This window comes from Anas acuta, chromosome 2 (assembly GCF_963932015.1).
Source record: "Anas acuta chromosome 2, bAnaAcu1.1, whole genome shotgun sequence".
In the NCBI taxonomy this organism is placed as follows: domain Eukaryota; kingdom Metazoa; phylum Chordata; class Aves; order Anseriformes; family Anatidae; genus Anas; species Anas acuta.
The window spans coordinates 77,110,831-77,138,718 of record NC_088980.1 but is presented as its reverse complement, the minus strand read 5'-3'; the positions used below and the strand labels follow the sequence as shown (position 1 = coordinate 77,138,718).

Below are 27,888 nucleotides of genomic sequence, written 5' to 3'. Positions count from 1 at the left end.
GAGAAGAAAGGACAATCAACTCTTTAGGATAAATTCTTGCAATTTATTCAATCTCTCCTTATAAGTCATTTTATTGCATATCTTTATTATTATTATTATTTCTGGTTCTGCCTGTGAAGTTTCAGTCTTATGTAACTGCACTGAGATACCCATCGCTGAAAGTATTAGACAATGCTTATGTTTGTACTAGTAAAAGAAACACTTCCAGGGAATACTTTCAGGCTGTGAAATTTAATTTCTTATACTGTTAAATTGTTAGAATGTTCCTTTGTCATAGTTTGACCAACATGAACTACCATTTTTTCAAAATAATTCTCAAAGATATGAAAGAAACAATTCTCAGCATGTGGTCTAGATCTAGTCATATTCTTCTGAAAGGTAGTAAGTGGCATAATGGTTTGGTATCAGACATATCTGCCATCCTGTGGCATTTTTTTTGTGACAGCCTCTGGCACATTTAATTTCCTAGAACACACACAGCCTGACTACTGTTGAGTAAAATACAATTGTATTGTAAAGACAATACTCAAGTATTGTCTTTTATATATAAAGCAAATGTCAGCCTGATGTTACTAGGTCATATCCATCTTGTGAACCTGTGAAGTTCTTCATTTTTTAATTTTTATTAAAAATATTCTTATTTAAGGAATTGACAAATGAGAGAAAAGACATTAAAAAATGAAGGACAAGTTTGAATTTTAACTCAGGCTTCGAGATATAGGACAGTGCCAACCATCTTTTTGTTGCCTTAAGCTTGATAAGTGTACCATCGATTCCATCATTCAGTTCCTTAACAAAATTACTCAACACTGCTGGATCTAAGACAGATTTCCTGCAGATTTTCACATGATAGAGCCACTATTTTCATAATTCAGAAACATGTATGCCAAGTCACTTAGAAACTAAAAATATGTACAGGTCTGCAACAGTAACTATTTAGAGGGGGAAAAAAAAAAAAAAAAAAAAAAGACAAAATAACAAAAATGTGGACTTGCATTCCTTTTGTGAAGTGTTAGGGACCAGAAAGATCTAAATGACTTCCCAGGGTCCCATTCATAGCTATTCTTTGTGAATTTACACTTAGATAATCCAGAGATATAAAACAGAACTTCCTGTGCTATGATTCTGAACATTCCAGAGCATATAAAGTAAGAATCTGCAATGTTTATAGGAACATGTTAGGTCTCCTCTTTTGATACCCTGGCAAGCCCACACTAGAGAGTTCAGGAAGGATTCAGTGTTAGAATAGCCTAGACAATGAGAAACTCCACAAAAAGGCTTTCCCCCAGAGAAGGGCTGCTGAAGACATTACAGATACTGAATCTTCAAATTGTCCAACCTACCCCATAAATTTCTGAAGCACTCAAATGTATGGGCATCCCTAATGTTACTTTCTTTCGTCCACAGGCTACACCATTATAGTGCCCAGCTTCACACAGCTGCTGCTAGGATGAAAGCTCTTAAAATGAAATATATCTTCATTCTAAAAAAGCTAGATGAACTTCATGCCCCTTAACTACTGCAAACTTTGTGGATTACAGAAGTGTTGTTACTTTCTTTGTTCAAGGCCTTTTGCTTTGAGCTATGTAAATATCCATAGCAGAAGCAGTGGTACAGACTAGGGTGATCTGAACTACAGAATCTGCTTTCTTGTGGGATTCAGGGAATGTGATCTGAAGCTTGTACAACACAGCAAAATTAAGACAGACATATTCTTAATACACATCCTAATGAATATAGTAGTATTCTGGTGAGATAGGAAAGTTTACTAAATGTTGGTTTATATTTTACATTTAAAATTGAAAATTTTGTTTTTAGGCAACTGAAGAAGAGCTGTTTTCTATATGTTTTCATTCAATTTTTCACAAACACAGTACGCTCATCTAGTTCATCTTATCCTTGTTTGTTCACTAATTCTCCTTACTAGTTTATCAACCCTGTCAATTATCACGGCTTGATGAAGTGAACACTCTGAACTCATCCTGAGATTGTGTCCTAAACTTTGGTCTCCCTGGAAACTGCAAAGAAAGAACAATAAAGACAGAATGTTAGGCATTGCGTTGTTAAGGCGTACATCCCTGAGGCAAGAGAATGTAATTTATTATGTAATGTCAACAATTTAAAGGAAACAAAAGGAAGTTCAAAATATATATCTTGAAACTTTCTATAATTCTATAAGTAGAATCCTTTTATGCTTTTGCATATTATAGTTTGAGAGCTACATTGAAGAGAAGTTTTCAATTTGAAATGTAAAATAGACGCTTTGAATGTTATGTAAGATTCACTTAAAATAAGAAAATGTTTTATAATTAGGATAAATACGTAAGCAAAGTGATCATTGACATTAAGATTTCTCTATAAGTTGTGAGAGTGTTTCCTTTTGCAGGAGCACAACATATTCCTTGATGCCAACTTAATTTAATTGGATGCTCTTTAATACTGCAGAGCAACTGAAGTGTTCTTAAAATGGTAAGCTGTATCATAAAAATACAACTAATATGTTTGGGAAGTTGATTCTGGAAAATATACTTTTGTTAAGAGAAGAGAAAAAAAAAATCAGTGTTACTGTTCCAGCTCAACAAAGTAACATGAAGTACGGATAGACAGTGGTAATTCAGTATATAAATAAGAAACTTACAGTAAAAACTTTTTAAAGTATTTCTAATGAAAAACAATACAATTTGAAAAAAAAAAAAAAAGAAAAAATTCACACTACTGGATTAGTATCTGAAGATAGATGTTAATACATGTAATTGTGTGTATAATTCACTCAACTGACAAAGAAATGAAAATGATGGTAACCTTTCCTCAAGGTTTCTTGCTGGAATCAAAAACACTAAGTGGCAAGAAAACATTGCTTTGGTGCAAAGCATCACTGTCCCTTTATGCCATGTTAGGCCAGATCAATTGAACTTCACATACAGTAAGTGCAGTTGAAATGCTAAATCTGTGTACTCTTAGTGGAAGCCATGCCTCACAGCATCACTCCATTTCTAGGTATCTAGATAATGATAATGCATATTCCAATGTGAAAATTTGCCAGATTTTCAAAAACAGGCTCAGGGATTCATTTCATGATCCAGTGACACTATTCCTGCAGAAGGAAGTGCAGAGCATTTAGCCTCTGCATGAACCGAAACTCCCCACCATCCCCAATGTAAGCAGGAGGCTAGCTCTGTATTTTTTCCCCCCAAGAGATGCAGGTGGAATGAGAATGAGGAGGAAACTGAAGGACTCTAGGTTGGCTTGAAAGGGCACGTAGTTAATAAGGGGCATGAATCTCCTTGTATTATCTTCTTAAAATGTGAACTGAAACCTTTTAAGTTCCTGTCATTTTGTATTCCTGGTTTCCTTCTCAATACAATCAGTAAGCACCAAACTTTTGCACGTGTTTCTTCTTTTTCACTTTTTGCTTAAAAACAAACAAACAAACAAAAAAATAATAATAAAAAAAAAAATTAAATTGGCACAAAGGAAGAAGTAGATTGTGTTATTTTTGCACTCCTTAGAAACATTAATTCCTTTCTTATAGAATAGTTCTGCCCCCTGAAATTATCAGGGAGTTAGCTTTATTAACTTCTTTTTTGTTTGTTTGTTTGTTTTCCTGAAAAAGATTAGCATGTTTGAGGGATCCTGACTGTTTTAAGTTTCAGAAGAGTCGGAGCTCATTATAACAGACTTGTATAAGAAAGCACCCTCAAGTCTTCAAGCAATAACCTACAGCACAATTAGATAAGCAAACAAGTTTCAAAATTAAGGCAAATTTATCTAAAAACAATCTGTATGAAATAATTCAGAGCCTTATAAGGCAAGTGGTTTGGAGTGACTTAAACAGAAAACAGTTTTCACGCAGAAATGAAACTGTCCTCTTGACCGTGCATGAAAGCACACAGAAAGCACTCATCATCCAAACTTAAAGTCTCTGATCCCTTATGCACAGGGCTACGTAAGAGTTATGCACAGGGCTATGTAAGAGTAGGAATAGGAAGTATGTAAGAAGAATAGGAAGCAGGAGGTGAAACAGTAAGAAAAATAAACCCACTTGCAAGTTGTGAAGCTATCCCTATGTTCAACCTAAAAATTTGTTTTCAAGCAAGACCATCCCGGTAAGAATCTGAAATGAATTGTATTCATAGCTCTCAATTAAACAACTGAATTTCTCATATCTCAAAAAAAAAAAAAAAAAGAGAATAGAGAGGGTATAGTAGGATGTGAAAATAAAATAGCATATCTCACAGAACAATTATGGATGCCATTTTGCATTAGTATTTTCTGCTGAAATACTTCACAGCAAAGAGCACCATTACTGTCTAGTAATATTAATGCTCCCACAAAGCTGAGTTCAGAAACTTTTTTTTTTAATGCATGGGTGAAAGCTGTATCCAAACAAAAAATATTTTTTTCTATATGAAGGGGAAAAAAGTGAGTAGGAAGCTTGTATTTTTACACAGTCCAAACAAAACCCATGTTTCTCACAAGGTGCTGCTACTATCCTATCTGTTCAAAGAGAACTTGCAAAGATAGACTCTGCAAAGCATCTGGACACATTTGCAGATGAATGTTCACACAGATGACTTGGGTTTTTCTAAAAGCACTTTAAAAATACTTGTGCTATTCCATGGGGAAAATCTGCATAGATTTGTCACAGTTTTGACATAAAACAGTTTTGAAAGCTGAACATTTTTGTATCTTTTAAAGCATTCAGTTGTAAACTTCAGTAGATCAATCTTACGTAATCTTACGTACTTCTGTAATTTGTTAGCAGTTGTGCAAATTACAGACTTCAAGAAACTCATATTCCTTCAGTAGGCTTTGTCAGACATTACTGAAGAGCTTCTTCTTGTCCTTATAGAAGCTTCTCTTGGGTATATAGCGTAATGCTCAAGTGTCTCCCTACAGCTATTCTCTGAAGCAAGTAATATATTTGCATTTTCTTTCCAGTAAATAATGTGGATTTGTGTGAGTAAACTTGCCTCTATCTGCTCTTATCTCTAAAAAAGATATAACAAAACATCAAACACTTTGCATTTTCTCAATTATTTTTTTTTTTAAACACTTTCACTACATCAGAAAGCCTCAGACAACTCTCAGAATACAGGCAAAGACTGGTGGAGAGAATATCCTCATGTCGTATATGCTGTGTAAACAAGATACCAGTTACAAAAGTTGAGCATACATATATAGTTTACACCTACACATCACATCAAGCTACATTACATACAGGTATGGAGTTTACATTAAGCATAAGTCCCACTGACTTTCATAATCCTGAAACGCATGATTTCCCATGGTTGCCAAGGCTCTACATCTGTTTTCTGGGGGGCTTTTAGATACAGTTGTGTTCAATAAATAAAATTTAAAAATGCTCCATCTTTTATAAAAACAAATAATGAATTAATAAGTCATTTATGTTGATTCTTGGAATTATATAAGATACATTATCATTCACTTTATGTGTGCATACACATAGATGGATGAATAAAAATAAGGAGGAATTTCACTGGAAACCATTTCAAATGGCAGGACTGAATTTAGTAAGCCCAGACGGTACATATAATCTTTGTTTACAATACCTTTTCCTTCAAGACTACCTGTATCTAAAGTTGACTTTATTCTAGTTCATGGAACAAGCTTTCTAACAGCTGAAGTATTGATAGGTTTACAAATGTAAAGATGTTCAGATATCAGCTAGAAGTAGAAATTAATTTATTGCATGACAGTCTACAAAGAAAGACTGTGAAAGTCTTTCCTCCTTTAATGTAATACCCTGTCAAAGGCAAATGAACAAAAAAGGATTTAAGAGGTGTGAAAGTTGTTTCAAACTCTGTGCACCGTTTTGATTGCTTTTCATATATACAGATAAATATCTTTCAAAAATAAAATTAAAAAACAAAAAACCTCCAAAACACTTAATTTTCCTCCTTTCATCCTGCCCCTTTCTCAGTTCACTTCTTGGCCTTTCAAATAAATATCTTCTATTTTTTATGCAATACCCTTAGCGTGTTATGACATGGGATTCAGGGGCAGCAAGGGGTGATTATTGTTGCTATTTTAACAAGTGGAATATTTGTGTGGAAAATGGTTCCAAGGGAACCAATGTGCCACTAGACTATTTCAATACCCCTGCAACCCTCCTACCATATGAATGAAAAATGTCAGAAGTTCACTTATTAGAAGCAAGGACCAAGAATGCCAAAAATGTCATGATCGTTCCTTTTCTGCTACTGCTTGTATCCTCATTCTGTTACCAAACATTCCCACAGTAGCTATCAGAATGAAAGCAGCAGCATTAGACTGTTAATAGCTGAACAAGCCTACTACCTATCATATATGCATGCTATGATAATTCACTCTCCAGTTTATCCATGAAGCTATTAATTCTGTTGCTGAATTGTTTTGCTTACAAATTCTCTTTCAAATACCAGTTTTCTTCAATGGCAACAGATTATTTGTTTTTAAAAGGAACAAATATTTAACCTTAAAAGCTATTTTGCCACAATGAAACAAAGTAGCTTAAATATATTTGGTCTCCCCATTGAACAATAAGCCATCTAAACTAGCAATTCAGAATTCTTGCAAGCTAAAACACACCCTCCTTTGGTGCACTGAATTCCTCACACATAACCTCCAAGCTTATGTGCAAACACGGAAATTTTTATTAGGAAAAATGCAGAAGAACAAAAGGGAAAAGTAAAAGTGGAGTAACTGTCTTACAAGAAAACCTAATATTTAATCCTTTCAAAACAGTGTTAAGATGAAACTTGATTATTTATTTATTTATTTATTTATTCCCAGAATGGAAATGCCACAAATACTTTGAAGGGAAGTGCTGAAGTATTTCAATAAGAAACAAAATATTTGATGATAGCTGATACTATAATATTTATATCTATTTTATTGTGATTTCATCACAATATTTAAAATAAGATGATTGTGGATTTATTTATTTATTTAATTAATGCACTGCATATATTGTAGAATTTCTTGTTTCAAAATTACAGCTCTTTTTACTTTAGGTGTGATATTTTGATTCAACCAGCTACTTGGATTGCTCCCAATGGGAGGCAGTCTAATTTCGTTATTCAGATATAAGATGACAATAAACAGACTGTGCTTCAAGCTGCTTCTGCCATCTTTGAAATCTCCTGCTGGAATGTCATCATTTTGTATTGTGCTACACACACTTCTAGAGAAAAGGTGTGAAGAATATGTTGGAATATTGAAAAAAAAAATCCTTGTTTTGAGTAACAAGAGATGGATTCTTGAAAAATCTGTATTTTTTCATAGAATAACATCACTTTCCCATTTCAAATCTCTCTGGGAACTAAACTGAGCTTTATATCCAAGTTGGTTACCACACTTCCCTGAGTAGCAGCTGAGAAATTTGCCTAATAGATTTGCAGACAAAACAGCATATTGGCTACTTCCGATTTCTTCTATGCAAAATATATAATTTTTAAGAGTTTGATCTTTTATTGTAGGCTTATATTAAAATCTTTTAATATAAACTTTTTAATATAATTATAATTAAAACTGCCTTTTTTAGAGTTAGGGTAGGTGAAACAGCTGTTTCCAGATAAAATATATATTGCAATATTGCCCACAACATCAACACAGGTTTGGAAAGGACCCTGAACTATTTCAGACCCCAGGTTGTTTTCAGTTTCATAGGAGTGTTACACAGAAAACTGTTCAGCTGTGTCCTCAGGGCTTCTATGCTGGCTGCTGACAGAAGCCAAACCTTCATTAAAAGAAAAGCGATCTCAGCAATTGATGAGCTGTTGCTCTGGCAAAACATGCTATTCCTGAGTTGCAGAGCTAAAATCTTTGTGCCCACCTCCTGTGAGGCCACCTGGCAGTTCTGCCAGAAGCCTGGGTGTCCTTTCACTCTGTAAGACAACTTTCCCGGGGCTGCAGCTGCTCAAACACAGGGCTGCTATATCAGCTCCAGAGCTGACAGCTGGAAGCACCAGGTCCAGGCAATACAGAAGGCATCTGGGGGCAGCTCCTGTGGAACCCTCCAGTGCTCCAGAAAACTGCCACGTCCTGGGGGAGAAAAAAGTTCTAAATTGAGTATTTTGGGATGCAGTACTATTCTCTACAGTGATAATACATGGTCAGTAAACTGCCTCAGACTGTAATTTCTGAACTAAAATAAGAAATCTACTTCAGTTAGGGTATTCTGAGATGTTAACAGCTGACTTAAAGCCTCCAAGTTATGGAAAGGTAGTCACACGACTCCATGGATTTCTCCAACAGCACCATGCCCCTTAAGAAATAAAAGTTGCTAGCTTTGTTACACATGCCTCACTTTTTAAACAGCACATGACACCTCTTTCAAATGGCAAAATGCTGTTGCTCTCTCCCCACTGCCATTTCAAATGCCAAATCTATACTTTAGGAGGAAGACTTAACTAAAAAGATCACTGACAACCATATTCCCACATGATGAACTTAGGCAAGCTGCAATATCATTCTACACCAATAACAAAAGCTGAATTTTTATACTATAAATAGTTGTTGTAGATTTTCAGCTGGCATGCTCTCCCTGTTGCTCTAAGATGTGTTATACCATGGCCATCATAAATAGCCAAAATCAAAAAAAAAAAAAAAAAAAAAAATCAAAAATACAATTTCAAGGAGCAGTGTTACCAATTCACATTGGGTGACGAGTTATTTAACACCATTGTTTGCGTTCTGATACCTACTTTCCATTATCTGACTTTTAGCATTCTTTCCAGACCCAGTGATAAACTGTAAAAAGAGGCTATAAAACTGAGGCAGAATGAGGCTTGAATCCAATTGTTCCGAGTTCTTTTCTCATCTTCAGTTGACAAATGGTGCTGTGAGATTGCGAACCCTCAGCCAGACCTTCCACAATCTGGCCACAGATTTTTAATAGGGCGACAGCTAGAAAAGACAGAGGGGGAAGGTTTCTCAGAACAGCAGGTGTAAATCCAACTCATATAGAAATAAATCTCTCTGAAATAAAAGTTTAAAGCAATATTTCCATTATTTTTTTATTTTTTATTTTTTGGTTAAAAGCATGCTTAAAGCGACAGAACAGTAAAACCAAACATGCTTGTTTATAAATACCAAAACAAGAGAAAATTGCAGATGGGAGAAACACTACAATTTTCATAGCATACAATAAAGGTACATTTCACTTTACTATTGACGTAGAAGGACATTGCAGCTTGCCCAGATTCATCACTTGTGAATACAACTGAATCTAATGGAACTGAACACATAACTGAAATGGTATGGGCATCTAAATTGCCGATTGCTGACTGCATAATGCTTTGCCATGACAGGGTCTCAACAGATGACAGCCCCAATAGATTCAGGAATGGTCACCAAACAGAAGATATTTTTACACTAACATTACAACATCTTCCTGCTAAGACACTGCCACCAAATGCCTCCCCTGCAGTGAGAAACAGACCGAGTAACAACAGCACATGGCTTGGAGAACGTGCCGTCTGAATAAGCTAGGCTGCACATGCTCATATCCCTGTTTGAGGGATAGAAAGGTAAAGAGACCTGCACAGATTCATGCAGTAGGTCAGCCCTAGGACCACGTTAAGAACCACAGCATGCAATGCTGGCTGCAGAGCTCTATCGTGCTACATGCGAAAGACCTCTCAGCGCTGGCAGGTTTTACTAAAGCCCTAAGGATTACAGAAAGTGGCTGATGACTGTGATTAGTTTTTATTGTTTCTTGTGTACCAACAGCATGCTCGGAGCAAAAAACAAAATGAAGACAATGCCTGCTGTAGGGAGAGGGGAGAAAAAAATAAAAGTGGCAGATAAAGAAACGAAAACAATTACAGATCTATCATGCTGGCTCAGAATCCATGCAGTTACAAAAATAATAAAGTTAAATAATAAAGTTGCCTGCAGGCAATCTAAAAGGGATTTAATTATTTCTGAATTACCCATCTTGGATGAAAAATCATTTCCAGCCAGAACCAAGAGAATTAAACATTCTTTTGACCCTGGCATGAACTATATTTTAAGGAACTTTTAATAGCACAGCTGTGTATCCTTGCTTTGTTCATAAAATGTATGACGTTATGTCAGCCAAACATTACATGAAAAAACATTAGTAAACACAACACAGCGTAGTGATGTATTTAGTAGTAAATACAATAAACCGTAACCAAATTCTTAGCTGGAGTATATGGTGTTTATAGATTTTTTTTTTTTTAAAAAAGAGTTTTAAATGTTTACAAAATGTTTGTTTTGTTAGCACTATTGTATTTTCCTCTGCTTTAAAAATGGTACTTTTCACCACATGCAAGTTACAAAGCATACATGTAGTAAGGATTTTTTTTTTCCTCACTTTTTTGACTGCAGATAGACAAACTGATGCTGTCTATTACACTCAAATGCACACATAGGATGGCATTGCAAGACTAGCTAGAAATTCCACTAATTCATGTAATTTAACATAATTAACAACCATTTGTTAATTTTTTAACAAAAAAAATTCCCATTTATTTTTAAAGGCAAAATCACATTGACTTCTAATGCATGCTGAGGTGAATATACATCTGTGTGCTACAAGGTCTGAAAGACATCTATCCATTGCATGAGTTAGAAACTGGCTGGATAGCCGGGCCCAAAGAGTTGTGGTAAATGGAGCCAAGTCCAGTTGGAGGCCAGTCACTAGTGGCGTCCCCCAGGGCTCGGTGCTGGGGCCGGTCCTCTTTAACATATTCATCAATGATCTGGATGACGGCATTGAGTGCACCCTCAGTAAGTTTGCAGATGACACCAAGCTAGGTGCGTGTGTCGATCTGCTCGAGGGTAGGAAGGCTCTGCAGGAGGATCTGGATAGGCTGCACCGATGGGCTGAGGTCAACTGCATGAAGTTCAACAAGGCCAAGTGCCGGGTCCTGCACCTGGGGCGCAATAACCCCAAGCAGAACTACAGGCTGGGTGAGGAATGGTTGGAGAGCTGCCAGGCAGAGAAGGACCTGGGAGTGATGGTGGACAGTCGGCTGAATATGAGCCAGCAGTGTGCTCAGGTGGCCAAGAAGGCCAACGGCATCCTGGCTTGTATCAGAAACACTGTGACCAGCAGGGCTAGGGAGGTGATCGTCCCCCTGTACTCGGCTCTGGTGAGGCTGCACCTCGAGTACTGTGTTCAGTTTTGGGCCCCTCGCTACAAGAAGGACATCGAGGTGCTTGAGCGGGTCCAAAGAAGGGCGACGAAGCTGGTGAGGGGCCTGGAGAGCAAGTCCTATGAGGAGCGGCTGAAGGAGCTGGGCTTGTTCAGCCTAGAGAAGAGGAGGCTCAGGGGTGACCTTATTGCTCTGTATAAGTACATTAAAGGAGGCTGTAGCGAGGTGGGGGTTGGCCTGTTCTCCCATGTGCCTGGTGACAGGACGAGGGGGAATGGGCTAAAGTTACGCCAGGGGAGTTTTAGGTTAGATGTTAGGAAGAATTTCTTTACTGAAAGGGTTGTTAGGTACTGGAACGGGCTGCCCAGGGAGGTGGTGGAGTCACCATCCCTGGAAGTCTTCAAAAGACATTTAGATGTAGAGCTTAGGGATATGGTTTAGTGGGGACTGTTAGCGTTAGGTCAGAGGTTGGACTCGATGATCTTGAGGTCTCTTCCAACCTAGAAATTCTGTGATTCTGTGATTCCAGAGTCAAACTGAATCATTCATCCCTGCAGCTACAGCAGCCTACCTGCAATCCAGATTCCTTGTTTACATCTCTACGCGCTTTGTGGGACCAGCAAAAACACCCTCAGCCTCTCATTGTTGTTTGTCTGTACTGATTCCACCCAGAATTCTGGATTTACAGAGTGACCTGGAATGAGGAGGGTCTTTATCCAGGAGGGGAGGAGGCACTCCAGGCACACAATACAGAACGCTTCAGCTACCTCCCTGAGACAATTCACTACAGACAGCCTTAAGTCCCATGAGTGTTGAAGAACTTTATCTTGGAGGAAAAACAAAAAACAAAAAAAAACAAAAAACAACAACAACAACAACAAAAGTCACCTTTAAAAGGGCCATACAGTACAAATAACAAGGTAACCCCCCCAAAAAACATAATTTTTCTTTCATGGCACATGAACATCATTTTTAGAGCTGTTACTACTAGATATGCATTCTCAGATATTCTAATAGCTGATTAGCTGTAAAGTACTGCTTTATCACTTGCTTAAAAAAAGTCAGTATTTTTAAATGGGATACATCAAGAAAATACTACCAAAATATTTTCCTCTGTTAATCCTGATACTTTCTTAATGAAAAGTTCATTATTCCTTCCCCTGCCTCCAAAACATGGATGCCTAACAGTCAAGAATTACAAGAATTTTGGAGTTGGGCCAAGGATATAGTAACACTAGGCTTTCATGATGTCTCCTCACCAGAACATGGAAAATACACACAGCTGAAAGAATACCTTCCCAGCTTTCATAAAAATAAATAAATAAATAAATAAGCAATTGGATGTGTAAATTTACTTCAGTTCTTATTGAATAGAATATGATTAATGGATTAATGTACCTACATTAAAATTATTGATTCAAGATAACTCTACTGCAGGAATGGCAAAATATTTTTAAATACTATATAGAGGAGGTTTTAAAATTACCTCTATATCTCATTCCATACAATTATATTGCAATACAATAACACAGTTACATTTAATTATAGTATCTAACTTAACACAAAAGGAATCCAAAAATTTTAAAAGATAAATGTCCTATCTACCTGCAATAAATACTCTACTGTTAGACAGTTAAATTGCTTGTCAAATATTCTCATGAAGCTTTGATGGGCACTTCTATTTTATGATAGGCTTTTTTTCTTTTTACTTACATTATAAATACCTTGGCAGAACGAAACTACTTTAATGGTCCCTGCCTTTTGCCTCAGAAAAGTCTGGCATAAAAATTAAGAGCTCATACTTTCTGCAGGCATTCTGAAAGAGTTCCTTTTGATCCTTCATTTGGAAAGCAGACCTATGTGTATTTATTTAAAATTATCTTTATCAATAGAACAGCTACAGCTAATAAATGCCTTTTGGCATTCTTTGGCTGAAAAGTCATCATCAGCAACATATAAAACTGTAACTTTTTCACAAAGTCAAAAGCTGTTGTCTCTCAGGAAGTCTGGAAATAAGGTTTACAATGCTTATTCCTCTGACTACAACCCGGCCTCCTCCTCTGAGCTCCCCCAGCTGTGAACTCCCAGGAGCAGAGGGGGCTTCACCTTCTGTCCAGCCTCCTGCCACCGGCGTGATACAGAAGGGGGAACCACCCTTGCATGCAGAAGCCCTTTCTAAATCTTTCAGTATTTTTAAGCAACCTACCTGTAGGACAAATTTTAACAACCTGAAATGTTTAAAGATTTGCTTTTGAAAGAGCAATACCAGTCAGCAGAAATGGATGAAATTAACACACACTATAAAACACTGAAGTATTATTTTTCTATATTTTAGTTGATTCATGATTAGTTATTGTCAAAAGAATCAATGTAGCTAATGAGGTATTCTTTAATAATTATTATAATTACCTAAGAATGTACTGTTCATATGTAAATGACTTTCCCAGGTAATGAATAAAACCAGTCAATCAACTAGCTCTACAAAGGTAAAAATTATGAATAAAAGATGTTTTTTTTTTCAGGCTGTCCATTCCTCAATTGTAGAATACAACTATGGTTACTCATGTGCTATTGCCAACAACTTTGTATTTTATAAACAATCATCATAATAATTAAAGTCCAAAAAAAGTATGTTTATCCAGAGACACACATGAAAAGTGTTTTAAATACTCCTTGAAATGAATGATTTAATGATTTTGTGCAGAATGACATACCAGCATCATATCTTAAAATACTCAAACAGCACAGAACTACCACTACACTGAAAACAATACTCGTGTTTCCTTGATCATCTCACTGGTAAGTAGATGAGAAAAGACTGCTCAAAAACATGGTAGGAGGAAGTAGCAGTAGTTCTACTGGACTTGCAATGGAGCAATAATATACAGGTCCTACAGTGTATTCCATTGCAGTTGCTGTCTGATTGCAATTATCTGGAGTAATGCAGGTTAACAATATTTTCCTAAGATGGGTACGTTACAAGTAGATCTGCAACCCAAGTTAGAATTCTAGTATTCATTACTTTGTAAGAGTTTTAGCAAGTAAATGTATTCTTTAGCAAACACAGCTGCACCTTTTTATTGCTGTCATCCTTCTCTCTCCACGAGGACTTTGGCTTTGTTTCTGGAACTAGAGGTACAAGAGGAGGCCATTCACTGACTGCAGCAGAATGCAACCCACCACCCTCCACAAAACACATTTAACAATAAACCCACTTTGGAAGCTTCCAATTAGGTTCTACCAACAGGATGCTGAGCATTAAGCTCATGTCAAACAAAACATTTAAATCTTTCTCTTCAAACGTGCAAGTAATGTTGTTTAGAAGCAGAAGTTTATCATGTACTCCACTTAGATATTAGATGGCCTCGAGGATGAGAAACCAGAATACTTTGCAATTCACAAGACCAAACAGTATAATTTACAAATTAGAATGTAGGCTAGTTGAATCTCTTCCTTTTTTGCCCATGGTACTCTAATAGGAATTCAGAAAAAATACAGAAAGGAAATAAGATTGGAATAGTTCCAATGCTTTATCTAGCATAATATAACAGCACATTTCAAGATGTATGACCTTCATGTTCATGATCCAACTCTTAAATGCTGATTTAATTAAAAAAAAAATCAACTTCTGGCCTCATAATGAACACTATGCTGTTCATTCAAAAGTTTTTCCGTTAATATTCAGCTCATCATCACCACATATGACCATTTTATGGACATTAAAAAATTACTAAACTTTTTTCCGATATGAACAATGTTGTCACATTTCTAAGACTTGCCTAACTACAACAGTGAGCCCTACACTCTGAAAAGCATTAATACCTTTTCACAAGTACGTAGAGTAAATCGAGTGCATCTGGGACACACCCTACTTTTTGTGATAAATCATGAGCAATAACTATATGCCATACTTCCCACAGGCTTTATGCTTTGCAGCACTTCACATGCTATTTTGTTTATATGTCAGATGCATCCTGGATGCATCCAGTTTACCATGCACTGTAAAACTAGGCAGTTTATGCAGAAATCTCACGATTTCCTTGAATTCTTCTGAGTATAGTTTTCAAGAAAAAAAAGAAAAAAAAAAAAAAAAGGAGAGAGAGATAAGAGAGACCTTTTGGTGGAAACTCAAAATACAGGTAACTTCAGATGCAGCAACTTATCAACTTATAGATAGATGATAGTGAGAAGCATGGCAATGAAAATCTTTGTCCCAAACCACGAATAAACACTGCAGTATGGCCAGGAACTACCCATACTCAGACATCCCATCCCAATCCCAATTGGGGCCACATTTATGACAGCATTTCTTAGACAACTCAAAGAAGTTAATTTTGCCTAAGTGAAATCAAGGTACACATGTGAAATAACTCAACTTCACTTAATGCAAACTCTACTATTAGAAATTATTCATGCTATTATAAATTTATTCTGAAGATACTTCTTGCTTCACACAGTATAGTTTCATGCAGTACAGCATCATAACAGGATAAACCCTGTAATCTGAGCGTTGCGTTATGACTACTATAACATATCTTTCAGAAACTGTAATGGCACACGGCTAATTAACAGCACCAGCTACACTCACGTTTTCCTGCAAAGCACTATTGGGAAGGAAAGGAGAGTGATGATACTAGTATTTATGAATTGCAGAACCCAGACTGCCTTCCAGCTGTTTGTTACTATCTTTATTTATCTACACTAAATAATTAAAATAGCAGAGTAAATATAAGAAAAGAAGCCATCAACAGTATTTAGCTCCAATCAGAAATGGATAAGGTTTGATAAGGCATGCTAATTTTGAAACATTTTCAGACACAAATGATTTTTCCAATATTTAAAAAAATAATAATTAGGTGCGGTCCTGCAAGACAGATCAATTCCTCTCTTCTCTACTGAGGTATCTACCTCTCAGAGTCTGTTAAATGACTAGTTTGTTACACATAATCCAGAAACAAACTTAGATTTTGCTTTTATGCCTACAGGTATCATCTTTATTAAACCAATATGCCTGCCCCATTTATACTTCAGATTTACCTGGATTAGAATAGAGTATTAGACAAATTCCAAAATTAAATTAATAATTCCTACCACACTCAGAACTATGAGGGAAGATTAGAATGCTTCCTCCTGAATAACAAATTTCTGAAAGAACATCAAGTAACAAGACCAACTAGGTTTTAAACTTTTTTTTTTATTATTCAAAATTGTATATTAATTCATAACACCTAATTTATTTGTGTCATCCCTAACATCTACTTTTTTTTTTTATATATATGTGATAAGTCATCTTGGCATATATACATACAACACTTTGTTATTTCATGTGATCATCTTTGACCTAAATTTGTAAAACTTTAGGGACTGGGCACTAGTCACGGAGCCACTGCACGGTACATCATTTGTTGTTGTTGTTGTTGTCTGCCCTCCCCCATTTCCTTCCTATTAAACTGTCCTCACCTCAACCCCAAGTTCTTGCAGTGCCCCCTGGCCACCTTCTTCAGTTCTCTCCCTTCCCCACAGTTGGGGGGGGAGTGGGGTGGGCAGGTGAGTTGCATGGTACCGAGCCACATTAAACCACGACAGCTTCAATGCAAGAAAGAAATGGACCAGCAGAACAGCCTCAGCTGCTCTCAGAGATGAGGGGCCACCGTTGTGATGATGTGATGCAGTGCTCCCCACAGACAGGAACAACAGACAGGCCACCAAAACATGCTGTACTTGCCAGCTAGTCCTCCACTTCCACTTGGGCTCTCTTGGCACAACAGATTACTCAGCACAGCCTGGTTTACACTCCCAAGTCACATCATTCTGATCTCTGTAGCAGACTGTTACTGTAGCACTTTGGGCAGATGTTAAAATAAAAACAAATAAATAAGAAATCTTTCTTTTTAATTGATTCTCAAATCCCTATAACAGCCCTCCTGGCTGCCAGGGCACACTGCTGGCTCATATTCAACTTGCTGTCTACCACGACCCCCAGATCCCTCTCTTCTAGGCTGCTCTCCAGCGTCTCATCGCCCAGTCTGTACGTGCAGCCAGGGTTTCCCCGTCCCAGGTGCAGGACCCGGCACTTGCTCTTATTGAACTTCATGCGGTTGGCAATCGCCCAGCTCTCCAACCTATCCAGATCCCTCTGTAAGGCCTTTCCACCCTCAACAGAGTCCACAACTCCTCCAAGTTTGGTGTCATCAGCAAACTTGCTCAAAATACCTTCTATTCCTACATCCAGATCGTTTATAAAAATATTGAAAAGTACCGGCCCTAAAATGGAGCCTTGAGGGACCCCACTGGTGACCGCCCGCCAGCCTGACGCAGCCCCATTCACCATAACCCTTTGGGCCCTGCCCGTTAGCCAATTGCTCACCCATCGTATGATGTTTTTATTTAGCTGTATGGTGGACATTTTGTCCAGTAGGATCCTATGGGAAACCGTGTCAAAAGCCTTGCTGAAGTCCAAAAAAATCACATCAGCTGGTTTCCCTTGGTCCACCATACGGGTGATCTTATCATAAAAGGAAATCAGGTTAGTTAGGCAGGACCTACCCTTCACAAACCCATGCTGGCTGGGACCAATGACTGCTTTGTCCCCCAGGTGCGCCTCAATACGTTCGAGAACCATCTTCTCCATGATTTTACCAGGCACTGACGTGAGACTGACAGGCCTGTAATTTTTTTTTTTTTTTCCCTCTCCACAAACATAACTTTTTCTTCTATTGGAACAGTAAGAGGGAGGTGAAAGAGAAAAAGAGAGACAATGTTTTGTGATTATTTTTTTATAACTTACTCATGATGAAGCTACTATTGTTCATGTAAAAATATATATATAAATTAATTAATAAAAATTATGCAAAATAAGAAATTATCCACTGCTATATCTTCCCTTTATCTTGGTATCCAGAGAATCTTCACCTATAGCTTTCCTGTATTTCGTCTCTACTTGAGTTCCCCACATGGATAAGTGAAAACTTTCCAGTTTTGCTTCTCAACACTAATCAGACTTCAAGATGTCTGGATCTAAAACAAAGACTCAGACATCATGTTAAATGGATGTAACATAACCAGTCCAACTATATTTAGAAAGTTATTAGACTGCTTCCTCTCCAATACTGACATATGCACACACAAATAATTTTTTATTTAATGGTGAGCAAAATTAGAAGTTTATAAATCAAGTTTATTACGCATTTCTGTAGCCTCAAGCTGATGAGCACAAATTAAATTTTACGTTAACCTGCTTGAGTAGTTAGCACACAATTAAGATCCTGAAGAACCACGCTGGTGGTAATAACAATATATGAGAACTTGATCTAAATCTTGGGATTTAACAGCAGTCTGTGAATGAGTTTTTATGCAGTCTATCACTGCTGGAAAACAGTGTAATATAATAATACTGGACTATAATAATTCAGTGGAATATAATACTGGAGGAAAAAGGAGTGAAGGAGTGAATAAAATAAATGTTTTCCCCTATTTGTTAATGCGGTTCTCATTTACTATCATTTCAGTTAGAAACTGTCTGTTTTGTTTCACAAAACACAACCCCATAAAGCAAAGAGCCCTACAAATTTTAAGTATAACAGTCTCTAGGTCTGTTCACACTCTTAAAAAGACTAAATAAGGAAATCTTTATTGCAGCTCAAATTTCTTATTATCCAGCATTGAAATATTCAGAGATGTATGCTTAAAGACCAAAATTTATTATTTGCCAGAGACTGAATATACCTGGAATTCAATGCATTTTCCTATGTTTTAAGTTTTCTTTTTAACTCAAGATGATCATTTTTCAGATATTCTTTTTTTTAAAGTAAGAATAGTGTATTAGGATTTTAAGTAGATGAATAATTGCAATAAAATATACAAGTAAATATGTGATTTTAAAAATATATATACTCCTTCATTTTCAACATACTGCATTATTCCTTGTTCTTAAGTTAACTCACAAATATAGTGTCAAAAAAAAAAAAAAAAAAAAAAAAAAAAAAAAAAAAAAGCCCCTAAATATAACCTGTTCTGGAATTTTTACTTTCCAACTGCAGTACAATTGTGGGTCTCTGATTGACACATTGATTTATTCCCAGCAAGGGTCCTGTAATTAATGTGACCTTTTGATAAGGTGGGAGATATGGGGTGAGACAAGTGCTCTCATGAGAGCTATTAGCAACTTCTGAGCAATTGCTAATGGTAGAGAGTTATCTTTTTAATACAGTTTGGAAGATAATTGACAAACCATGATAATGAGTATGTATAGGGAAGGAAGGTGAGCATAGAAGAGGTGCAAGAACTGGTAATTACTCCAAAAGAGACAAACTTTCAACACTGGATAAACTGCATTTGTGGCTATGGCCTCAGGAATGCATTTAACAATCCCAACAAAGTGTAAGAAAGAAAGAAATAGGCCTACATGGGCCAAAAATAAAGAAAAACAAAAATCTTCATCTGTCTTAAGAAGCCTTAACTCTGCCTTTACACAGCACAACAGGTGGTTTTATTTCTTCTTGTCAGATGGTATTTGTACCAAGGGAATTCTCATTTCCCTTCCCATCTGGTTCTACAGAGTGATATAACATAATACCAAGATGACAGAGTTCTACTAATGTTATTTGAAGATTAGTTCTGTAACAGAGAAACTAACCTGGTATTTCCATAATCAAGACCTAGTAACCAACTCCTGACAACCAAACCACAAGTATTTACTTCATGATCATATTTTTAAAACATAAGGTAAGATTAAGCTGTCCAGTAGTAAACAAAAATTGCATGAATATCTGTCACTTGGCAGTCAAAAGGATATTTAAGTTTCTTTTTGCTTCCTAATTGACTGTACACATATATCATATAAAACCAGATTTGTTTACATTTACTGTAAATATATACATCTCAAATATGATATATCTCATTACAGACACAGATAGTTTGTGTGGAACACTAAATAGCAGAAAAGGCTATAGGAACATAAGAGGAGAAATGTAAACAAATAAGAAAAAAGAAAAACTGTGAGGAGACTTCTTTCAGATCTAAAGGAAACAGTCATCTATGACTATAGACAGGACAAATTTGGTCATCTAAACAGAAAACCAAAAACTCCACCCTCCTGTGTATATGTTTTTGTTTTGTTTTGTTTTTTAATATTCAGACTGCCTACACACACTCAAATCTTCCCTCCCCCCCCCCCCCCCCCCTTTTTTTTTTTGTCCTTTACAAGTTATTGTTTAGGTCCAAAAGCAGATCAAGTCACTTGACAAAGCTTGTCATTTTGGCTTAAAACATCATCATAAGACTTTGGAGAAGGAACAGCAGAGGTTTTCAGCATTTGTCCAATGCTAATTTTGACAGCAATGGTGGATAGCCAGTAGCAAGTGGCAGTAGATTACACACCAAAACCTTATTGACAGCAAGCTTCCTTTGGGCAATGAGTCTTTATGGAGTTGCATGCAAAACTCAGCCAAAGCAGGATGCAGTGAAGGAAGTGAAGCCACAGAGCACATTTATGTCACTTGAAAGAAGAAAGCGTGCAATAATTTCAGTGTCTGTGAAGAACAGGTGCCACTGATGAAAGAATAGCTTTTTGGAAATTGGAATTTCTCAAATAATTTATAGAAATAGTAACCTATGTCACATCAGGATCTCCAATTAATACTTTTGTTTTGAAATCAATGGTTTGTGAGATAGCTCTGCATTCATTTGAGAAAATTAAAATTGAAATTATTCTCGCAGTTTAAAAGTAGCTGTACAAAAAAAAAAAAAAAAAAAAACACATTAGTATTTATCACTATTCTTTAATATGTTATGCTTTGTACACTGTTTGTCCCTACATATATATACATGCTTTAACACTTCGTTTTTACCTAAATGTATTTTAACAATATAAATGTCATGAGGGAAATAAAGATCAGAGATCATGAGTGGGTAAAAAGACAGACCTAACTACTATGAAATTACTGGTTTCTAAAAATCTCAAAACTGATCCTTTATTAATAACATTCTCCTGTTAGAAGAATGTTAATCTTGTTGCCAATCTTCCTCTTCCCCCAAATCTTATTTTTTTCATTTGTTTACAGAGAAGATAAGGCTTCAGACATTTATGCTAACAGACACTGGTTGTTACAATTCCAGCCCTCTGGATTGCATAAGGTATTTAGTAATGGATCATGGAGGAGACAGATCTGCACCCAGAATGCTAAGTTGAAGAAACATAATAACATGCAAAAGTTTGAGACCTGCCAGGAATTATATCAGAGATACAATCATCTACTTTTTGCAAAAACGACACAAATCTGAGACATGACCGAATATACACAGGGTACAACAAGGGAGCTCTAGCTGCCTGCACATTGGTGCTTCCACATAACCTTTTCCATCTTGACCAGAAGGTGAAAATGGTCAAAGTGGTTCCTTTCAACTGCTGGTCAGCACTGCAGGCAACATGTTGCATCTGACAGCAATGATAGGGCTGGGGCCGGTACCCCATGCCAAGTGCAGCCACAAAGGTGTACCTTGTGAGGTACACCCTTTGCAAACAAACAGCCTGTGGCAGGAAAGGAACCTGTGAAATGGAGCCAGGAATCATTAGGCTTTCTTTCTTTAAACTTTTCCGACAACAAAGTTGCTGTGTCTATAAGAAGCAAACTAACAAAACAAAACATCACCACAGGCACCTTAGTTTCTCTTCGTCTTCCTCACTGGTAACTCTGTTCCATGAGAAATGTTAAGGAATTTGATCACAAGGCAAATGAAAAAAAAGTCAATAATGCTCACTTATCATCATCACATGAAGGCCTCAAGGTATTATTTGTCTCATGCTGAAGTTTCTCAAGAGAAAAATAGCACACACATACTTGGAAAATTAATCTTACTTTAAAATGTTTGAAGTGGCATGCCCTTTTGAGTTTTTGGTGAGTCTTTTTTCTATTCTTACAAAAGCCAGGAATTTCTAACTTTAACGTTTAATTTACTGACACTTGTACAGGGTGTGGGCACCTGTGGGTGCAGGTGTATTGCTGTGTTGTTGTTGCATGTGGTGATGCTGGGGATGCCCCATGCTGGCCCCAATGGCCCCACTGCAGGGCACGGCTGGGCCCAGCAGCCAAGATGGCGGTGCCTCGCCTCAGGGACAGCCTGGGGAAGAAAGGAGGGCACCGCGCTGCCCGGCAGCTGACAGAAAGAAGGGGAGAAACAGCCCTGCTGGCACCCAGGGGAGAGGAGGAGGAAGGCTCCAGGCACCGGAGCAGAGATCCCCCTGCAGCCCATGGGCAGCAGGCCATGCTGGATCAGACACCCACTCTGCTGCCTGTGGAGAACCCCACACCAGTCGCCTGTGACAGCAACTGGCAAAAGATCTCTGTGTCTTCATCTTGAACCACAAGCTTTTCCAGCATATTTACTGTTGAGGAAGGGGAACAAGAGAGTGGCTGGGTGGGCATCTGACAGCTGATGAAGGTGAACCCACCACCACTATTAACTAAAACTATATAAAATGCATATGAATAAATATTTAGACATATATATTTTTAGTTGCTTTGCTTCCTTTTTAGCTTGGATGACTTGATTACTGCACCTGCTCTTTCATGGAAAATTTCTTTGGTTCACACTGCATTAGCGCAAGCATCCTTCCCTGGTGTTTATTTTTCCTTCATTTTCCTCTGGGATGAGTACCAGGATGATGCAGGTGAGTTACACCTCCCAAGAAGCCTAAGCTCTCTCCCTCACTACACAAGCACGCCAAGAAATAGTGGATGGCAGGCTGCTGTAACATGCACAGCCTGCAGCTGGTGCCAGAACAACTGGTGAACAATTAGCATGACCATCAGAGACCTCAACGCATGTGCACCAGCTTAAAGCCATCATTCATGGACATTGCAAATGGTCCAAACCACCAAAAAAGACTTCAATGCACAATGGCAATAAACTGTATATGGATCACCAGAGCGTACTGAACACATGCACAAAAGAATAAGTCAGAAAAGGTAGAAGCTGCAACAGAAACCATAACATCTAGCCGAGTTGCTCTATGTAACATAACTGTTCACATATGTAGCTAATCCAGAGCCATGTATTTCTTCTGTTTTTATTTTTCACTCTTTTTGTAATACATTACATTGCTTATGACATGAGCCTTTGCAGGGAATAAAGTCTGCAGCCCTACACAGGTGTTAGTTCCAGAACCAGAAATAGTCTAACTGTGTCACTGGTGCTCATTAGTACTGCTGAGAACTGCCGTGCCAGCACAGCCATTTTGCTGTCGGCGTTCATCTGCTGCTGCACTGTGCCATGCCGATGCTTCGGCCTGCTTGGAGCTAGCTGGGGACTGTTTGTGCTGTGCTCTACTGCACAGTGTCAACGTACCCTCAGGGTCCAGTGCTGCTTATTCACTTTCCTAATAAGTGCTAACCCACTAATAACAGTTCTTGCAATTGTTACAGAGCAAGCAGTGCATATCCATCCTGCATATGTTTCCCCACAATTTACCCCGTGGCATTCTTAGCTGTATCAAAATCTATCCCTTAGCCATCCAAAACAGAATAACAGAACATAATGAAAAAGAGGGAAAGGGTAAAAAGATTTCTACTTGTTCCCTCCCCCCAACTGTTTCTTTCTTTTCCCTTAACAGCTTACTTGCATGACTACATTGCATTACATTTGGGTAAGGAATTTCACCGATATAAATATTCTGCTGAACACTGAGCAAAACGGAAACACATGTCAACAAAACAATGAAGTTTAAAGAAAAAAGCATCAACCCCCTAACCCTTAATTCATGTTACCAGAATGCAAAGCAATTATGTTACCATGCTAACACCATTATCATTAGTAGTAATGAGAAAACTTCTCTAACTATCAGCAGACATGCAGTAAAAATGTATGAGAATAAGCATCCTAAGGGATTAATAATTCTAGTAACCTAATCTGTAACACTATTAAAAGTACCCTCTCTAGCAAAGGGATATTAATCTTTTTCAAAAAAAAAAAAAAGATAAAAAAAAAAAGGGAGTAACTTAAAAATAGTCAGTGTTCAGCCACAAAATTAAATGTTAACATTTTTATGAAAAAGACCAAAAATTTCCATCACAGAAGGTATAATCCAAATGCAATGAAAGTGGGACATAGGCAGAGTTCAGAGCTCTGCTTGTCCCCTGTGCCCAAGAGTGTCAACATCTCCCTAAAAAACCCATATATATTCTTAAGAGGCCTTGTACATTAGCAATTTTAGACTGAGATAAAAGCAAACAGAGTGAAGAGGAAATTAAAAAAATATATATCATTTAATAATCACTTTTCATTTAAAGGATACATTCAAATTAAATTTTAGAGCAATGAGGAATGCATGAGGCCCCAAGAATCATATAAAACATCACTCAGTTTCTTGCACACCTTTTTCTGTTCATGAGTAACGTATCTATTCCTATGCCAAAAACAGCCTCTTATTTTTTATTACAAAATTACAATTTATTACAAAATTTTATTACAAAAAGGTGGGGGGGGGGGAAGAAGTCATAGAAGAAAGTCAAAGATTCTAAAAGTTTAAGGTAGTAGAAAAACAGACCTGATAAAATATGATCACAGGCAAAAATAAAATGACAATAATAATAATAATAATAAAAATAATGAAGTGTATGAATTCTCTCTCTCTCTGCAGTTAAAGGCTATAGCTCAGTTAAGAGCACTGGAGAAACCTGTCCTCTCAATTCTGTGAAACACTCTGTACAGAGCTTCAGAGACTACTGCATTAGGAAATTTCCCTTGGAGGATCACTACTTCAGAGCACAAAAAGACCCGCAGAAGGCAAGTGTAGGATTTGAAAGAAGACAAGGATGTTTGAATCTATTGCTTTGTAGGCAGGGAACATTCAGAGCCTCCTGATACATCTACATGCGTGAGCTTTTCACAGAAGCATCAAGAGGAAAATCTTAAACTGTTACTCATTTGCAGCAGAACTTACCTGGTGCTTATTTTGAAGTCTTTTCAAAGTATCTCACTCCAACAGATTTCACATTTCAGATGTTTAAACTTCGCCTTTTTTACCCCCCCAGCAATCAATTATTTAAAAAAGACTGTCACCATTTAGGCATATTGCTCTCCCCCTAAACCCCTTCTGCTTGCTCAGATTTGCAAAAAAATTCTCACTCCACTTATTCCAATGAATTTATAAATGCATCACTGAAAAATGAGTGTTATGAGGACAGTTTGAGCCTGATATCTTGGATGGATAAAACAGTGTATAGTTAAGATGGTTAGTAACAGAATTTACCCTAGCTCACAGTCAGACCCAGGCAAACTCCATTTCCTGAGGATCTCCTTAAACACTTCCCTACCAATCCTAGAAAGCCTCTAGCCACCTCCTGCTCAGGATATCAAGTTCCTCCTTCTACCAGTAAGGACGGGGTCTGGAAAGGTGATTAGCTGTTGGAAAATGGAACATATGTAAGCAGTAAGGCATTCTACCACATAGTATCTCCAGCATCTTTTAGTGGTAGTGAGACATTTTTAACAAGCATTGAGGAGGTGTGCTGTATTCAGGTGGCAGGCTTACTAGGTGAGCCTAGGCTTACGAGGTGAGGCTTAATAACATGGGCTTAATAACAAAAGTAGGGATAGTTAAGGTTATATTTGAGTATTCCTCTTCATAGGATTCTTATGACCCCCTAATTATATTCTCACTTGAATTAATTTTAAGAAAAGTAATTTCTATATTCTATTGCATCCTACATAATTCTGCGTTACGACACATTAACAAGTACTGTGCTAGCTCTTGGCACAGGACCATGCAATTCATTCAGCTTTTAGAAACGGATGTTTATGAAAGAGAACTTGACTAAAAAGCATGTACAGGCAGCAGCAAATTGCAAAATTCAAATATTTGGAAATTCTAGGATTAGAGTAATTGCTAAGGAGTTAATTTACAATCCAGGAACATAGAAGTAAACACATGAAAATAAATTTGGTTTATTTGCATCCCCCACATCATTGAAGGAGAAACAATGAAGAACACATGCAAGGACACCAGGGCTAGCTGCCTGCCAACAAGCTAAAGTTTATTCAGTGCAGCTGCAAAACACAGCACTGTGCCCATATTAGTGTTGCTTTGGACCAGAACCACAATGTCTATTGCACCATGTGGCCATACTGCCTCAGATCTCTGCTACCTAGAACATTTCTACCCATTTTCCACTGCACAATATAAATGCTCATCAGCATGGATTCTAACATTATTAGAAACATTCATGAGCTACCTTGGAAAAGCCACAGAGCAACAGCATTCAAGACACTGCAGAGGAAGACAGCCCATTCACCTTTGACAAATTCTGCCTAGGTGCTGCTGCTTTCTTGTAACTTTTTCTTCTCTGCACCCCCTGAAGCTCTGCTCCTCTCTGCAGGCTCCCCCACTCTAAAATCCAGTTGCAGGACTACATCACATCACCATGACTCTCCCCACCCCTTCAAAGCATCATGTCAGGAAGAAATCTGGTCTATCCCACAGAGCCTCAGCTGATCCCAATGGACTGAAACATTCTCTCCATCCCACCTGGCTTTCCCCTCTCTTCTTATAAGGGAAAGCTTGTTCTCTAAGAACAAATAGACAGGTACAAGCCATCACACCACAATATATGAAATACTGAAAATATTATTCATATCAAAGATTAATCTCCAGGGTCCCAAAGGAATATTGCCCCAAAACTTTAATGACAGACTATCAAAAGAGAGAAAAGGAAAGAAATAATAAGTGTCAAATGGAGAGAGGGGGAGAAGGAACAATCTAACACCTCACCTTATCCCCAGAGGTTGATGATGACTGTAAAGGACAGGACTGATGAATAACAACAACAACAACAAAAAGCTAAAGCTAGTCCCCCTGAGAACATAGTGCTTAGACATTGCCTCATTGTGATAATTTTCATTTCTAATCACCCAATGATTTCAGCCCTCATTACGTTTTTAATAAGTGATTTTATGCTTTTTTTCCTGGGCTCTCACTCTCAAAAAACCTTCACATAAAGCCACTTCTTGGTCCCCCTTCAAGTCTCCCCATGAAATCTTTTCTTGATGTAAAGCTTATAAAAATATTAGCAATGGCTAAACAGGTGGTAGCTGTGGCCCCAAATGATCACGTGGACAAATACTCTTTATTTATTTTCTTGTGATTTTTGATCTCTCTCCCTCAAAGACCAGATACTCTCTTGGCAAGCACAATCTTCCAGACAGTTTGCATGTTGTCTACCACAGAGAGCTGGTAATCTCCAGGCTAGAAAGGCTAGACAATTTTGCAATGCAAACGAGTAACAACCACCACCACAGCAGGAAGCATGGTATGCAAAGCCTCCTTATCCTGAGTAAACTTACTCGGGCTGCAGATGGTGAATATAAATCACCTGGATGTCAACCATCCCATGCCACCATCATCCCATCCTTCATAAACTAATTGCACTCTGTAGGAATGCAGCAATTTGCTTCTGTTTTCTTTGAAACAAATCTTATGTTTTTTATTTTATTTTATTTTTTTGGTTGGTAATCCTAAAGGGCCTAGTAGCTAGCATACTATAATTAGAAGAAATAAGTTTTTCTCCTCCCTTCCCAGACATCTAACCATGCTCCTTCTCCAATTAGGTATCGAATGAACACATCTCATAAGATTACATTTTTTTTTTGCTTGGGATTGGATAGTAAAATCAGAAATGACTAGTAAGATTTACCCTACTAGGAAGTATTAAACCCCAAACATTTAGCTGGAAAGATCCATTTACCAATATGATAAATTTTATAT

The 27,888-nt window shown here is 37.4% G+C and overlaps 1 long non-coding RNA gene across 3 annotated transcripts; it reads right to left on the bottom strand.

Annotated features, from left to right (window-relative positions):
* Positions 1 to 118: 118 nt before the first annotated feature.
* On the bottom strand, positions 119 to 26,630 carry LOC137850627 (uncharacterized). 3 transcript variants are annotated; one of them, XR_011092691.1, is made up of 4 exons: positions 26,360 to 26,630; positions 8,709 to 8,910; positions 7,838 to 8,046; positions 119 to 2,018 (listed from the first exon to the last, which is right to left on the bottom strand). It is a non-coding gene; the product is annotated as an uncharacterized lncRNA (long non-coding RNA). The 3 variants fall into 3 exon arrangements; XR_011092690.1 differs by lacking the exon at positions 119 to 2,018 and having other exon boundaries at positions 5,036 to 8,046; XR_011092692.1 differs by lacking the exon at positions 119 to 2,018 and having other exon boundaries at positions 5,036 to 8,046; positions 26,420 to 26,630.
* Between the last annotated feature and the right edge of the window lie 1,258 nt (positions 26,631 to 27,888).